Here is an 18,175-nt window from a genome sequence, read left to right as displayed (position 1 = left end):
TTTACTAACCTGCCCGACCTAACGGTGGACTTTCCCAAATAACTCCAAACTCCAATCACCAGTAGTGTGTCAAGGCTGGTTCACTAACCTGCCAGATTTGATTACATAACTTTCAGTTCAACATTTTTTCTCTCTCTTTGTTTTAATTTTTGTATATTTGTATTTGTATACCTTCTCTGGGTCTCTCTGACTTCCTCTGGGCTCCAGCTCACTCGTTGTAGATATCTTTGCACCAATGTGGGTCTTTCACCCTTATATACTTTACTGATGGGCCTTGCCCTATTCCATCTGGGTCCCAGACTATGTTGTACACTGGTGTGGCTTCTCTGCTTTCATATGGGTCCCAAATACTGCTCTTTTGCTTCTGCAGGATCCTGTCCCTGCTTCACCTATTGTCCAGACTTGGGGACATCCACGTTAATTCCAAGAAAGGCACAAACAGATCTGGTGTACTCTCCTGCCAGGTTCTATTCCACGTAGGTTTATTCCCAAAGTTCGTATCAACTTGCATAAATCCTCTGTTATCCCCTTTTGCTGTTCGGGATGTGTTTATCTGGTTTACAAAGCTTGACTCAAATTTTATGATATCTATCCCTGTTATCCCGTGTTGCTCTTCGGGGTGTGTTTACGGGTCTTCTCAATTTGTTTAGTTCTCTCAGTGCCCCAAAACCAGTCCAACCCTTTGCCTATCTTTGGGAAGTCTCTGGGCGGTCTCTGGTCTCTTCTGGTGGTGTAGCAAAGCATTTGTGTTGCTGCCATGCTCAGTGTGCTATCTCTCTTGGCTCTGCAGCTCCAAACTCTCCCTCACGTCTCTGGCTGATCTCGTCCTCGTTCTCGGTCTGCTTTTGTCAGTCGAGCTTCCTGTCTCTCTGCCACTGGCCAGGTCCGCCTCACTCAGACCACTTTGAAAGTTGAGTCTTTCCACGTCCTGGGTTCCAGCCTTTGCATCTCCTGCCACGGAATGGGCATCTAATTCCTTGCTTATCCAGGGCTGGCTTGACTGTTCATTCAGTCCTTCTTCCCTTTTTATGGTTGACGCTGCCTCTTGAAAACTGTACTGCATGTGTTTGTTCCATGGTGGCTTATGCCTCTTTGTACTATCTTCTTCGTCTCAGTGGTATTTATTCTTTTCAGCTTGGGTAAATCGCAATATTCCTCATCCCAGTATTGTTAATGAGACCCTCTACTATAATACATAGAGGTATGGGGGATCAGAGGTGTCTGAGTGGGGTATAAGCAGAGTGGGGACAGCAAAGGGGTAAGTGAATACTGTGTTCTCCTAGGGCCATCGTCTCTGGTCTCATGGAGGGTTTCCCTACCAGTGAGCGCCACCGATGGGTACCACACCCAGGGTGACTATCGGGTGGCTGGCCTCACCTCCCTGGCCTCATGGGAAGGAGCTTCTGCCATAGAAGCAGTGACATTACCCTGGAATTCATCAAATACCCGTTTCTCCATCTGGTAAAGGAAATCGGGACAGGAAATGAACATTTCCCTGTTCCTTACCTTTGCAGTGTTGTAGGCTAAAACAAAAGGGTTACCAGCACATGATTCTGAAATTCGTGTCCTTGCGTAAACTTAACCATGTGAGGGGTGAGTGGTCTGTGACTAAGATGAATTTTCTTCCACTGAGGTAATATCTTAAGTGTCCCACTGCCCATTTTATCGCCAGGGCCTCAAGCTCTATTGTGGCATAATTTTGTTCCCAAGGAAACAGTTTTTGGCTGATATACATGACAGAATGTTCTATCCCCTCGCATGTCTATGAAAGAACTGTTCCCAGGCCCATGCTGGACACGTCAGTCTGAAGCAGATAATCTTTGTTAGAGTAAGGGGCCTTAAGAATAGGTTCACTGCACTGTATACTTTTGAGGGTGTCAAATCAGCTTTGTTCTTCCTTCCGACACTTTATTTTCTGAGGCTCTGCATTTCTCAGTTTATCTGTTAAACAGGCCATGATGGATGAGAAATTAGGTATGATGCGTCAGTAATAGCCCTTAGGTCTCGCTTTGTATTTGGTACAAGGGGCTCTTTTACTGCTCTAAGTTTTTCTACCTGGGGTTGAACCAACCCAGTACCGCCAAAGAATCCCAAATCCTTTACTACGGATTGGACCAGCTGACAGTTTGGGTTGGCAGTTAGTCTGGACGGTTGTAGGGCTTTAATGACTTTATATATATGGCTCAAAGGCTCCTCCCAGGTTTTGCTATGGATGATGATGTCATCTATATAGGACCCACAGAAACGAGAAGAAGTTCTAAATGCTCAGTCCATTGGCCTTTGGAAGGTTGCTGGTGCACCATGAAAACCAAAGGGGATAACCTTCAATTGAACTAGGTCTCTAGGGTTAGAGAATGTACACTTTTGCTTCTCTTCAGGGTTCAGAGGAACCTGCCAATAGTCTTTGGTAAGATCAATTGTGGAAATGCAAACAGCTGCACCCAGTTGATCTATCAGGTTATTTATCCTGGGCTTGGTTTAGTTGTCAAACTGGGACACAGCGTTTAATTTTAGAAAATCAATACAAAATCTCCATGACCAATCCTGTTTTGCCAGCAGGACTATTGAAGAGGAACATGGACTCTGAGAGGGCTCTATTAAGTCAGCCAGTAGCATTTTTTCCACTTCCAGGATGAATATCTCTTTTCTAGCTTCTGAAATCTTGCACTGGCTCCCAGTGGCTGCGAGGATTAAGTTCAAAACCCTCTGCATCCTCCACAAGGCCTTCTGGGGCCTGGGCCCTCAATACCTTCAACTCTTTCTCCCTAAATATCTTCCTTCTCGAGCTCTCCGCTCATCCGCCTCCAACTCCCTCAAGGTCAGTCGCTTCTCCAAGCAGCGATTTGGTGGTAGATCTCTTTCTTCTGCTGGTACCTCCCTCTGGAACAGCCTCACTGCCTCCCTTAAACTTGAGGAGAACCATCTCTGGTTCCGGAAGCACCACAAAATCTTTCTCTTTGCTTCTGCTTTTTCTCCTCCTCTCCTCTGCTGACCTCCTGGCTGTTACCGGAACTGCACTGGCTACCTGGACACCCTCTGATCTCAGACCCAGGCCCCCCCGCCACTGTCACACACCTGCACTGCCCTCCCGGCAACCACTGCACTTGGGGACTGTTTCTGAATCCCTACAGTCCCCCCTACTAGCCCATGACACCTGATGTCTGCACTTACCCTTGCTCTTGTCACATGCTGGCCGTTACTTACTGTTTATCTATTCCCATGTACTACACTGTTCCTTTCCCCCTTCCCACGCACTTGCGTGATCTGAATGACACCTGGCCTAGTAGGATCGTTGTCTGTCCTCCCTCTGTTCCCCTCCCTTGCCGGTTCGCCTCTTGAAACAATTGTGTATAGGCAGGTTATACATGCCATATCATATCATATCTGTATGGCTTCTAGTTTACCACTTTTCCTAGGGGATTACGAATGTAAGGATGAAGGCCCTTAACCCTTCCTCCTTCCTCAATGAAGACATTTGGCAATTAGGATAACAGATCTTCAATGTTATGCTGATGTGCTATAAGGAGGTCTGATGGCATTTTTTCGGTTAACAGACTGGCCATCACCACTGAAGAAGACTCTACCGGGTACTCCTTCAATTCTTTTAAGATGTTAATATGGTAGATCTGGGACTTGAGTATTCTATTTGGTTGGGATTTTCTATAATTACCTGTGCCAGTCTGTTATAAGACTTCATATGGCCCATGCCATCGAGAAAGCTTTTTATTTGCGAATGTAGGGAGAAGTACCAAGACCTTCTGTCTGACGGAAAAAGAGCGGGTAACTGCTTTTCGTTCGTACCGCCCCTTTTGATGTTCTTGGGTCTTACTTAGATGGGAATGTACAAGATCTGTAACAATTTTCATTTGAGTGGTCTGGGACAATGGTAGAGGAGTTTTCTCCCTTTCTTCCCAGGTCTCTCTTAGCATATTCAACACATATCTGGCTTAATGTCCGTATAAATTTCAAAAAGTGAAAAACCCAGAGATGCTTGGGGGGTGTTTCTAACAGCAAAGAGAGCCCAGGGAATCATTATATCCCAGGACCTTCAAACAGTTTCCACACATTTTCTAAGGACTGTGTTGAGGATCTTATTAAAATGCTCAACGAGTCCGTCTGTCTGGGATTGGCTCACTGATGTACAGAGCGTTTTATTTTGAAGGATCTCTTTCACTTCAGCCATCACTTTACTCATGAAGTTGGTTCCCTGGTCAGTGACAATTTCTCTTGGGAATCCCATGAGTGACAGAAAAGGGATAAGGTGTTTTAGAATTTGCTAGGTTAAGCTGTTCTTTATTGGGAAAGCTTCGGGTAGCAGGTTGCGTAGTCTTGAATGGGCAGTGTGTATTTATTTCCAAGCCGGGACGGTTCAAGGGGACCCACAATATCTACCCCTATACAGGAAAAGGGTATTTCTATGATGCGTAGAGGCTGGAGTGGGAAGGTGTTGCGTAGTTTTCTGACATATTGCACATTTTGCCACTAAATTCTTTCTCTCAGCAACATACTTATTACCCCCACAGCACACACATTCCAACATACACTGAAACAACAAAACAGATAATTCCAGGAACAATATTCAGCCAACATTAGCCTAACCACACACAGCATGCACTCTATCCCCCGCTGTGTACACATTGCAACATACACTCAACCCCCACAGCATACACATTACAAAATACACTCAAGCAACAAACCATATAATTTCATGAACAATATTCAGCCAACATTAGCATAACCACATACAGGATACGCAACAAAACACATAATTTAACCAAGGAAACACATAACAATTTATGAACAAAAACATACATGCTATAAAAAATAAAATTAAAGGAGCGCATTACTGTAAAACATAACAAAGTCTTTCAAGAATATTGCCTAAAAAGACTATTCCCCTCATTTAACAAATGTACTCCAACTATGTGAAAAATACTATCAATTTGGAATCTGAAAAATAAAATGTAGTCCATTTTCAACAGAAAATGTGTATATACATCTATTTAGAGTTGTCCAAGAACAATTCATTTTTGAGTGATTTGCATTTATGTGCTGTCAAATATGAAAATATGATTTTTTTGCTGGAAATAATCCTGCTGGTTGTAACAGATCCGTTTTAATGATAAAATAAATGTTGGAACCTCTTTTGTAGCCAAGATCATTACCAGCATTATGGATTAAAATAAAATCAGGTGGCCTGACAGCACTATCATAATGAACAAAAGTCAGCGTTCGCCAAATGTAATGCTCCAGTCAATGGAGCCACAAATCTCCAACAATTAACACTGTTTTTACCTATATTTTATTTAATGGTTAAAATAACCCCACAAACGTTAAAATACATACAAAAATGCATATTTAATATAATTATATTCATATGTATAAAAATATACACGCAGGCATGCTAACCGTAAACTGCAATAATTTGCCTTACATACAGAGCAACATATTTGCATGCATGCATAACATACAATATACACAATTCCAGAGACAAACATTGTGCGCATGCACGCTGTACTAACACTGGACCTATACTTAGAATCATGTGACTTGAATAGTGAGGCAACACAACAAATACCATGCACAGGTAATGCTAAACACATATATCTTGAGGTTGTTGACAAATATTTACGTACCAAACTTTGACAACTCAAGATTGTCAAATACACAAAATAAATATACAACACTTTTGATTACAAACATACCTGGGGTTCCTGTTTCAAACAAATGCAATGTGAAACACAACTTCTTCTTAAAATAACAGCACATGCAAATCATAACCAGCTGTACATGCATAATATACATCATCATACAGAAGCACTCTGTTGTTACATTACAACTAACGCACATGCCATTTATGCTTTAGACAGCGCCCAGAAACGCAACTTAATCGACTACGCCTATTAATAATATAAATCATTTCAAATGAAGACAGTGACCAGTGCGGATACAAAGTAAGTACACTTAACAAACGTATATACTTTTTGAATAATGCTAAACTTGTAATTTTTCAATTTTATACTTTAAAATAAATAATGTATAACTATTTCCTTGTAGCAAATTTGAAAATGTCAACAACCACTCTTTTCAATCCTTCAACACATCGAGGTTAGTGAATCATTTTTATAAATGTGTCTTTTACTACTGAATACAACTATTGTTTAAATGTTGTTTAAGTATTGTGAACAATAACAAAACCTACACTCTTACTTACTTATTTCATAATTCAATATAACAACAAGGCATTAGTATATCATTAATATCAACATCTGCAAAATTACAATGCATATATAGGCACTACCTTGCAATAAATATTTATAGATAAAAACGTTATTTTTCATTTTTTTATTTTATAGTATTATATAGTTAACACTGTCAACTCTTAAAACTTAACAGTTGCAAAAACATCAAATCAACATGAAAAATGTTTTTTTAAAGTCCATCTTCAAACATCCTATAAAACCTTTGCAGTTATGAGGACATCAAAACATCATAAAAAACAACCTTCAGCATGAAAACAAATTAACAAACAAAATAACAACCTCAAATAATGTACTCCTACACTTTCAGCAAGCCCTACCTCAAACTACAGCAGACAATTTAACGTTGTTCAATGATATTCATAATAGTAGAAACCCTTTTCCAAAGTTTGGTGATGTAAATTAAGCAGATAGCAAATGTTAATACAACTGTAAGCAGTAGCATCTAATGTCCTCCACACAACTATAGCCACTTGCATTTTATAAATAGTACTACATTGAAAATGTTAAAACAAACGTAAGTAGTGGCATCTAATGTCCTCACTAGGAATGTAGCCACTTGTCTACCGATGATAGCACGATATAGAAATTGTCAATTCAAATGTAAGCACTTGTGTAGTACTACTAGCACTCTGCACAAAACGTCAATACAAATGTCGGCACTGCCATACTATAAATATTACTAGCTAGAGAATATGAATACAAATGTAAGCAATAGCATTTAATGTGATCAATGCAAATGTAAACTATTGGGTACCGCTCATACATTTATAACACCCCCACAATGACACGACACAGCAAAACTCCACATCTCCATCAATAACTCACACAATCTCAACACAGCCAATGCATCCTTACATCACCGGCACACAGAACCTCCCATATGGACTCAAGCACCTGCATGTCCATCAACCAAGAACGCATAGAAGTAAACCCACACGCAGTGGCAGTTTTTTCCAACTAGAAATGACCAAAAATGTAGCCTTGAAAAATTCTTTTGCTTTTCCCACAGAATGCTGCATTTGTGTTTTGGTTGTTTTGTTAAAGAAAATTGAGTGCAATAAAATAAACTGCACCGTATAAAACTGGTTTCTTGTAATAGAACTTGCCTATACAATACAAAGTATATTGTCTTGTTTTCAACCCCAAGGGAATGTCAGATTACATCACTAGGATGAATCACAGGTTAACTTCTGCATAGACCACCAATTTTATAATACCCACCACATACACAAGTTATAGTATGATGTAACTTTGTTAGGCGGCTACCCCCTTATGTGACACAAAAATGTAGCAAAAGCACTCTTGCAGTCTCCCACTAACAAAACCCACCCATCTCTTATTTTCAGATCCACCAGAGGGCTTGTATGTGGCAGCAGTGTATTGTATAAATCTCCCTAACTTAACGTAACATAATTTAATGTGTTGCCAATATGGGTTGAAATCAGAAGTAAATAGGAAATAAAGTAATTGTTTGTCATCACTAATTCAGTAAGGTCCACGAAACATTCTGTGGTTTTATTGTGATTCTGTCCTTTTATATTTATTAAGAGTATGCTCGATTACATCAATTATTTTGTCTTGGGGAATTGCATATTTAAACTTTAGTGTGCTTGTTTAATGTTTTTAACCTTTTTATTTTAAATTGGTTGCACCAGGGTAATTATCACATAAATACAGAGAACACAGTTTGACAGAACATCACAGCTAAATATGACTGAGTAAACATTGTGAACATTGTCTGGTTCCTCCGCACCCCCCACCCCCTCTTCTGTTCCCCCCAGCTCATGTCTCCTTCTGGTCCATTAAGGCAGGATCACCCACAGTTAGTTCAGAGTCGGGCTGTACGGCAAAGTCTGGCTAGACAGGGTTTGTTAGTTTGCACTGGGAAGTTCCGGTCGTAGTCCATGAGTGGGGCCCAGATATCTGCAAACCAGTGAAGGAGGCTCACCCTGGCTGCCATTACTTTTTCCGCCACAAAGATGTCCCACAGTTTGGTCCACCATAGAATCAATGAGGGGCCCTCTTGGTCTTCCAGGTGCTGGCAACTGTGATTCTACCCGCCAATATTAGTTGCGTGAGGAGGTTAGCCGTTCTCCCCGTCCTTGGGTAAGCCCCCGCCACTGGGGATCCCAATAAGACAACTTCTGGTTCCCTGGGATTGTCACTTGGGTAATGTCTTTTATAGCCGCGAGACCTTGGTTCCAAAATATTTGCACGGTGGGGCAAGTCCACCACATATGCAGATACGAGCCGGGTTGTCCATATTTGTGCCAGCACTGAGGGTCAAGGGATTGATTGAAATGATGAAGGCGAATTGGGGGATAGTACCAGCGTAAGAGCAGTTCATGGGCACACTCTCGATTGGTGATACAAAAAGAGGAGGAATGGGTTCTAGTCCATATGTCCACCCATGTCTGAACTTCCAGTGGATGACCAAGTTCTGTCTCCCATTGTGCCATGTATGGGGGTCTAATGGAAAGCCGGTTTTCTTGCAGTAGCTGGTAGATGCTGGAGGTCTTTCCCCTTCCGGCAGGTCCTGGAGGGTCAGTTCAAGATGGCTGAGGTTTTGCGTAGCTTCCTGTCACACTTGCGGATTAGAACACCAGTGCAGGAGGTGCGAGTAAGAGAACCTGTCTGTTTCAGCCAATTGAAAGGTCACTTTACAGAGTTCGAAGGTGCGGGGCTGGCCATTTTCAAATAGCTGCCGCAGGGATTCCAGTCCCCCTTTTGAATTTTATTTACAGCTAAGATAAATAAACCTTTACAAAAATAAACAATTTACAAAGGAATGATACTATAAAATCTAACAACAATTCATAAGTTGATTTAACATTTCCAATCCTTGCGTTAGAGTGATATTTCACCATATTAAAGGTTAAAACGATTACCAAATCTATAAAGCTACCAGTAACAAGGAGTTTCAAAATAGGAGGAAAATGAATAATACCTTGTTAACCTCCACCTTTCATACTATTTGTGCATAAGTGATGGCAGTTATTATAGGGTGGCAGTCGCCGCCCTATAGTTAAGGTGAGTCGGAGACACATAGAAACCCCTCAGAATTCTATTGTTAATACATTTAGATTTCAGTAAAAGATTTGGCCGAAATTTGGAAAGTGATTAAAAATCTGCACCCCCCCCAGCCCCAGACTGCAAAGTTTCATAAAGATTTGTTAAAAATGTTTAAAGTTATTAAGCGTCAAAAAGTATTTTTTCCAAAAGTGCAGCCTACTTCCCATTCAATTTCTCACAGGCAAAAAAGCGCACAGCCTAAACTGCTGGACGGTTTTGGACCATGTCCGAAACAACTTGGGCGTGATGCATAGACTCACGTTCCATGCATGGTTTGGGGTTATTATGTGCCATAGTTATTTTAAAATTTGACGGAGAAGGGGGTGCCCCTCCCATGGTGAATTGCAGGATCATGGTTTTCAGAAATGAAATTACCGCCCTCTTGTTTTTCTCTCGATGTGAGAGATATTCTTGGCTAGAGCCGAGGTTATGGGAAAATGAAACGCAATAAAAAGCTATTTGCAGGTCAAAAAATATACAAATTCCATCAGGGTAGAGGTGGGGCTGGGGGTGTGGCTAGAAAGCACTGAGTGAAATCTGGGAGTTAGAGGGAGTCCAGGGACCGAGTTTGCAACACAAAGATTTCTGTAGCCTCGGCTATAGCCGACATCTGAAAGCAAACTGCTTCACAGAAGCAGCGTGTGCTCTGAGGTGAAAGGTAGAGGGCAGGTGAGGTGAGGAGGCCTTCCGGGGAGTGGGGGGAGCTGGCACAGATCAGGGGGACACTTGGTGATGACCTGGAACCATTTCCTTTTTGGCTGTTTTGCCGATATTCGCGGCTATATCCGAGGTTACAAAGGACTACAGATAACCTCGGGTATGTGTAATTTGGTACCCGCAGTTACATTTTAAAGTCATTATTTTTTGGAAAGATATTTGTAGAACTATTGTGAAGTCGGTGGTGAACATTCACTGGCTATGGCAAAAGGTTATGGCCAGTGACTCAATTGCCATCCAGTTATACCATTCAAGTAGTAACCAGGACAGACTCTGCTTAGCTTCAAAGTGAGGGAGGGGCCAGCATACTCAGGCCATGTTGCCTGACAAATGAGCCCAATTTACAAGACTACTTAGAGGATGGCCGGCCCTTTTCTTGCTTCGAAACTAAGCAGGGCATGCAGCGAACGACTTGTGGCCCTCACACATCCTGAAGAGCCATCTAATGCATGACTTCCCCATCTCTGATCAGTAGCAGTAGGCTGCAACAAACAGCGTGTCCTCCGCTGTTGAAGAGGAGCCTTTCAACCTACAATACACAAGGTTGCCAGAAACAAGGACCCATTCACCTTATTGACATAGCAGGAAAGTACAAGGTCAGTGTGTTCCCCAGGATGTAGGCAGGCCAATGCAGATGTGCACAGGAATGCATGGCACCTAACTACTGCATGCCCACACACCACTCATCCACCCTCCTGGAATACCATGTGCATGCCGCATCCACTTGGGAAGCAGGAGTCGCCGCATGTACTGTCTCCCCCCTGCGTGGACACCCCAGAAGAAGACCTGATGTAAATACCCATCCATGAGCATGATAAACTCATGCCTGAGCACGGTGCCTGAGCATGGTGACCCAAACGGCGGCATGGCTGTTGCCATAAAACCTGCCTCCGGCGCAGGACTGCTCACCTGATACATGTTTATTCCCATGTCATCTCAGGGGCAACGCCTTGCTTTGGAAACAAGGCAGCCAGGAGCAACACAGGTTCAATCCCCGGGTCCGTGCTTAGAAACCTCTGGGTATTAAGTGAATTATAAATAACCTATTATAATAATAATGTGCATCATACACAGTCGCACACACGAGCCAAACGAAGGTGCACACATCGGGGAATGAACATACATGCCTCCCATGTGCATGACTCACAACGCCATGCCAATGGACACACCTGCCATGACCATGTGTTTGGTCCGGCCCTACAATGTCTCACACAGCACAACCTACATTGTCACAAGCACACACACTTCACAATCTGGAAAGGAGTTGTGAATGGCACACAGAGAAATCAAGTATTGATATGTGCAGCATGGTGCGGAAAATCAATTGGGGGAAAGGTGCATGGGCAGTGGATAAATAATTTAAAGGGGAGGGCAGGTGAATCGAACTTTGACAGTGAAGCCGTAGTACACAATGGGAGTGGTAGACATGGCCAACTGGAACATGAAGCAAAACAAACAATATACAAGGCACACTCATGTGACATGGGATGGATACAACAGGGTAAATGTAATATGATCACAAGTCTCCCTCTGGCCCCTCATGTTCACTCTCCCCCACAACTACCCCTGCACTTCCTCCTCCTTCACCGCACCATTTAGGGGCCACTGGCTTGGCGAGCTGTACGAGAAATAGAAGAATGGCTTGTTGTGTGTTCCCGCTGGCTACCCCTGGGCATAGGAGGAGTCAGGGTGGCCGAGTGTGCAGGGGTCCTGTGAGGCAAAGGGGCCATCTGTGTCTCTGAGAGATGATGTTGGATGACACAGACAACATCCTTGATTGCCTTAAATCCCTAAATTCCCCCCTGTCAGCACGCAATTCAGCCTTCAGTCCTCAAACCTCATCTCTCAATGCCCTCTGTTCCTAGGATTATGACTGCTCTGCTTCCTTCACCTCCTTGCCAACACATAAAAGCCCACCCTTATGCCCTGAAGCACCCCCAGCAACTGTCTGGTGGAGTCCACATTGCCGCCGCTAGGTGTGTGGACCTGTGACATGTAGCTGGTCCCTGAAGGTACAGTTGCAACAGTCATGGTCATGGTCACTGGAGCAGAGACAGTGTCCTCCATGAGTAGACGAGCTGCTGCTGTTGGTCTGGGTTGCACAACGGGCAGGGTGGGCTCCTCACTTGCAGGAGGTCACAGACACATCGATTTGACTGGTGAGGTAGTGCTTTCTGTAGAGTCTGGTATGTGTGTGCCAGTGGCAGTATCGTGTACCGTATGGTTTGATGAGTTGTGTGTGCGCTGTGAAGAAGTGTGCATCCAGGTCTGTGTGAGGTGTTAGCGCTATGGTGTGTCCTTCGTGTTGTAAGTTGATGTGGTTGGATGACAATGGACAAGGGTCATGGCCTGTGTACAGGCATGTTGTGTTGGCTTAGAAACAATTTGCACGGATTGTTCATGTGTTGTGTGTGTCTGGGATAGAGGCCTGGTATTTCCCTCCGTAAGCATGGGCCAGGTGGCACTTCAGTTTAACCCTCCACTTTGTGTCCAACCACTTCTTTATTTCCTGCAAGCTGCATTGCTCGATGCTCACGACATTGACCTGCTGTGTGAGCCTGAGTCAATTTGAGTGTCACTGGCTGTGTGGTGTCCAGAGCATGCAGGTCTGGTGACTGTGGATGAACCCTACCATCAGGTCCATCTGACCTTAGAGGGATGGAGAGCACAACATTTGATTTGTTGCTTTTCGGGCCATATGCACAGCAATAGAAACTCATAAATGAGCCTTTCGCAAAGCCCTATCGGAAGTGCTTCCCATTAGTGAAATTTCTTTGAAGCTCTTCCCTTGTGTGGGCATTTTATCATACTCTATGTTTTGTAAAGGCTGCAATGTTCTTTTTTGTTTTTACGAATCATCATTTCCGTAGAAATGCTCTGCTACTAAAAGGAATTGAGGTGTTCACAGATGCTAGATTGAATGCATGCCAACGTTATCATACACGGTATGAACCTGGGTTCAGTTTGAGCATCCTGATGAAAACAATAGTGCTCTTGGTCTGAACACCCAGTGTACTGCCGTAGCTGCCTCGGGAGGATAGCTCAGCGGCAATGTGCTCGCCTTGAAAGCAAGACAACACGGAGAAACACAAGTTCGATCCCTGGGTCTGTGCTGAGAAACCTCTGGGTATTAAGCGCGTTATAAATAACCTATCATATCATATCATATCATATCAAAGCAGTTGCTTATAGATGTAGCTAGGGCTAACCAGTAGTAAAGGTTTGGCAGTAGTTCTCTGGTAACATGTGTCCTTCCAGAGAAGCATCAGAGCAGGTCTATGCTTATGTGTCACAAATAGCCCCTGCCAAATGTCATTGAGTTGTTGGACGGTATTAACCACCGACTAGGGTATAATGTGGTGAGCAAAGGGACACACAGATGAAAGTATAATGTGGGTGGTGTCACAATGCGCCAGGCCTCCTCACTTCTCCCCAGAGGGGAGCCCTTTGCTATGAGGCTAGGAAGGTGAGGTTGCTACCGAATAGTCCCCCTAGAGTTGGAAATCTGCAGGAGGACCTCATAGAGAGGGACTCCCATCCTGGGGATAAGGATGTCAACCTGGGAAAAAGCCTCCCTACAGCCCTGTCACAGAGCCCTCGACCCTCATAATCACCCTTTTCTCCCACCATTGATAGTGGAACCATGTGTTATCTTAAAGCCTTGACTGTGAAAAATGTAGAACATACTGGGATGAAAATGAACATGAAAAGACATATGCAAAGCCAGCCAAGTACTGCAACGAGGTGGCTCACTGGAGGCATGAAGAGTGCCAAAGAGAATTTCCAAGATGGTGTTGACGTTACTCGAGGGTGGAGTCAACAATATAAAGTTGAAAGCAAGAACGGACCAGAGACATGGAGAAGCTGTTCCTCCAAGCAGAGGGTGCAAATAACGGGACACTGCTACAACATCCCATCGGCCAGCTGGGAACTGTGAGGAACTTATGGTGACAACAAGTAAGACAGACACAAGTGATCACAGTTCAAGGGTGTTCATTGAACAATGAATGCTCTATGCAGGTTGGAAAAACACTGATTCTAAACCTAAATCTAAGATGGCAGCAAGCTTCGACCAGCAAATGAAAAATAAGGCAGTACTAGTGGTGCTGTGTCAAAATAAAAAGGCCTATACTAGTAAACCTATTGCCAATCCTCACAACTAATACAAAAAAGGGATGTGGGATAGTTCATAAGGAAAAAAAAGAAGTGTTATCAAATTATATGTCCTGGTGCGGTAGCCTGGGTCTCCCTGCCCCATGTTTTGGACACAGGGTCAGATAGAAGCTTGGAGCACAGTACTGTCTCAGGATTCTCCAGAACAAGACGACAGTTCTATTGGCAGTTCTCAGGTTTTCAGTGGTCAGGGCCATCGCTGGCCAAGTTTCATTTCACTTGAAAGTCTCTTGCCTTCGAGGACCTGCTGTATTCAAAATACCAAAACAAAAAGTTCCTTTAACACATTTATTTTGTTTAGGGTGATAATAGTTCACCCTGGGGTCCCCCTCTTCTGGGCATTGACCCTTCTCAATTATTTATCACAGTTTCATGCAGGGTGATGACTACACCCCTGGCCCCCCCTCTTCTGGGCGCTGACCCCTCTTGTAGCGTATTCCACAAATCTTAATGTCTTTTAAAAAAGTTCCAAACATACTGTTCCTTGGGCATCTAGCTTTAGCCCCTATTGGGATGTGCTTCCCTTGTTTCTTTCACTCAGTTTGTAGATCAAGGTCTTTCTATTGTACAGGGATTTTGCTTGACGCTCTGTATGACGCTCTGTATGACCACTTTGACCTATTTTGCTGGCCCTCCTACGGCCTTCTGGTACATCTACTCATGTGGTGCCAATTTCGAGATAGCACTCATGTGGTGCCAATTTCCCTCTGCCATATCCTCCCATTTACACTGGTTACAGTTCCTTACACAGTTCATTGAACGTGGTTCAAACTTGCCACTTTGCGTTTCTCATTTAACACATCCCGTTTCTTAACAACTCTTCCCTCGACTCGCCGGCTGTGATGAACTGCTTGGCTTTTCCTATTCTTTGGAATCAAGGCAGGTACAACGGTCGCGGGAGCTTCCCACGATCCTGCTGATCGGTGTAGGCTTGCCCATGTATGGTTGACATTTGCTACAAGACACTGTTGCTCTTGTTCACGGTCTTAGGCTCGCTTCCATAAAGGTTCTGTGGTTCTGGAATGAAAAGGGAAAGGTCACTTCTCTCCTCGCCACACCCTTGATTCCTGCCACCCTTCTCCCTAATTTGAACTGCTGCGCATGTCTAGCCGTCTAGTCGTGCTGTCTGCCATGTTCACCTTGTTCATACAGTGCTCTCTGGCTCCGCCTTTTATCCCTATGGGGAAGGGAAAGGGCTGTCAGGTGTGGGTGATTCTGATCAATTGCCTGACTTTTCCTGACCATTGTATTGGGACATGTCAGATAAATGACTCACCCATCGGTGTCCCACTCCCACTCCCCGGGGACCACCCATCATGATCCTCCCTCACTGGTCCACCCCCAGGAACTGGATCCAATAGCGATGGCTGTGTCCTGGCCACCTGGATGAGAGATCCCCCGGGGACTAGCTAGGGAGAAAGCTTCAAGTTTCTCACAGAGCTGAATTGCCAGAAGGATGTAGCAATCGAGGTGGTGGCATAACCGCAGAAAGATGGACTGTGTAGTCTAGAAACAGTGCTGAGACCACCAGCTGGAGCCTGCCACAGAGCTGAGTATGTGTTAGATATCACAGAGGAAGGAACCTGTGAGCCTTGGAATAACTGGAGCCATGTCCCAACGTGAGAACAGTGCAACAGGAATGGCGGTAAGACCGGGCGTGGCCCAGGAAGCCAAACCAAGAAGCCATAGTTATCTCTATAGGCACAGTGGTGACAACCCGAACTATACCACTGACCCAGAGTGCATCAGGAATTATCTCCCTCGTGTAGTGGTCAGCCAAACACCACTGCCCAAGCAGAGTGTATCGAGAATCATCTCCCTCATTGCAGTGCTCAGCCAAACACCACTGCCAAAGCAGAGTGTATGACAGGATCAGTACTTTCAGTGGTGCGGCTCACCTGTTTTTTTTTGTGCAGGTTTACTGCAGTCCTTGTCCTTGTGAGATTTCTGCTTGGTGCGAGTCTCATGAAGAAATGTGCAAGCCTCCACAGACGCCACCCTGCCTGATGGTTAAACACTCAGGCAAGGTGACCCCTGGAAGACTGCCAGAAATTGCACGAAAAACCCTTAGACAGAGAAAAAACCTGTGAATGGAATCCGAGAGCAAGGTAAGATGAACAGCTAACCGTGGAAGGCAGAACTACAGGCTGAACAATCCCCCAACACGGAACAAAGCAGTACAACAGAGACAGGCAAGGAGGAGCAGAGAAGAGGATTGGGGAAGGCAAGGGGGGGAGAACGAGAGGACAAGAAGGTCAAGAGCACTGAACTGGGTACCTGGATACCGAGTGTTGAGACACATAGAGATCCGATGGCATCTGATTAAGTATTTGTGGGCTTTGTGGAATCGCCTAGCGACTAGACAGCTCCATTTGCTTCAGGGAGAAAACGTGGGGTGCAATGTTGGAAGAAGAAATGATGCACGCAAATTGAGAACAGGGCTTCCAGGCGGACCACAACGACCAGGGACGAAAGAGCATGATAGTGTATTGGAAGTCATCTCCCAAGTTGCAGTGGTCAGCGAAATACCACTGCCCAAGTATCATGTATCAGGAGTCAGCACCCTCATCTCAGTGGTCAGCCATACACCACTGCCCATGCAGATAGCATTGGGAGTCATCTCCCTCGTCGCAGGGCTCAACACAATACCACTGAGCAAGCAGACTGTGTCAGGAGTCATCTCCTTCATTGTAGTGGTCTACCCAATGCTGCTAGCCAAGTATAGTGGAACGGGAGCCATCTCACTCCTCAGAGAGGTAAGTTGAAGCTAAATAAGGCTATACGTTTTTAAACTTCCTGGAAAGAGTTCAAGAGACTAATCCACGTTATCTGCAAGAGTACTTTAAGACGACTGTGGAGAAATGTTATACAAGTAACAGGCGAAGGGAGTCATTTCCCTTATTGCTTGTGATGGAACATTGAAGGAGTTACTTCTACTATAAGACGGAAGCAAGAAACCAGGAAAAGGGAGTAATTCTCCTGGTGAAAGAAACACAAACTTCACTTTAGTTAAAGACTTATGTTTATAGTGTTAGGGCTAGATTAGTTGGTTTCTGGCAGAGGACGGAGAAGATTTAATTTTGAAAGACATTCTAACAACTCACTTAAATTGTCCTACGTTGATGCAGGACAAGCCCTTTAGACGTAGGGAAAGATAAGTTTCTTTATTGATTTAATAAAGGTATGTAGCTCACAAGATGACCCCACCCTTGTCAGTCATCTTCTTCTACACCCTCACAGTGATAAAGTGCAAAGTAGGAGGGTGAAGCTGGTAAAGAATGCGTCGGGTGCTCAGTATGTTATGTCATCCCGAGTGGAAGTCCTGGCTAGAAGGGTTTGATGTGATCTGCCTACAAGAGATGTGGTTGAATGATAATGAATGTCTCAGTGCAAGGTTTACTGACCTATGGATTTTTTTCCTCATTTGCCAAGCAGCATGGTCCAGGGTGCCCAACTAAAGGCAGTGCAACCTTGGTTCGTAAGTCAATTTGTAAGGGTTCTGATTTGATTGTGAATGTTAAGGACCATGAAATGGCAACTTCTTTTAGACTAAGCTCTGGCACCAACTATCAGCTTACAGTTGTCAATGTGCACTTGCATCCCAAAGAGAGTATTACTAATTTGTTCGCAACCGCCAGCTGACTAGCAAATCCATTGCTCTTCCCACAAATGAGAGCCTCATCCTTATGTGCAATTTCAACCTAAAGTTGAGGCAAGTCAAAAAATGATTTAAGAGATGGAAGGATCTATAAATAGTCTGTGCCATCCTGGAGCGGAATAGATGTTTGATGAAGGTGGATTCACGCGGGGGTCTACTCGTCTCATTTATGCAACAACTATCATTAGTGGAGCTAAATGGCAGATTTATTTGGGATAATTCCCCTAAAAATACCTTAGGTCAGGGACTAGAGCATTGTTATTAGACTATTGCCTGACTGACTCTTGTTCAT

Source organism: Ambystoma mexicanum, chromosome 4p, assembly GCF_040938575.1.
Source record: "Ambystoma mexicanum isolate Mex_15411 chromosome 4p, UKY_AmexF1_1, whole genome shotgun sequence".
In the NCBI taxonomy this organism is placed as follows: domain Eukaryota; kingdom Metazoa; phylum Chordata; class Amphibia; order Caudata; family Ambystomatidae; genus Ambystoma; species Ambystoma mexicanum.
Note: the sequence above shows the minus strand (reverse complement) of the source record.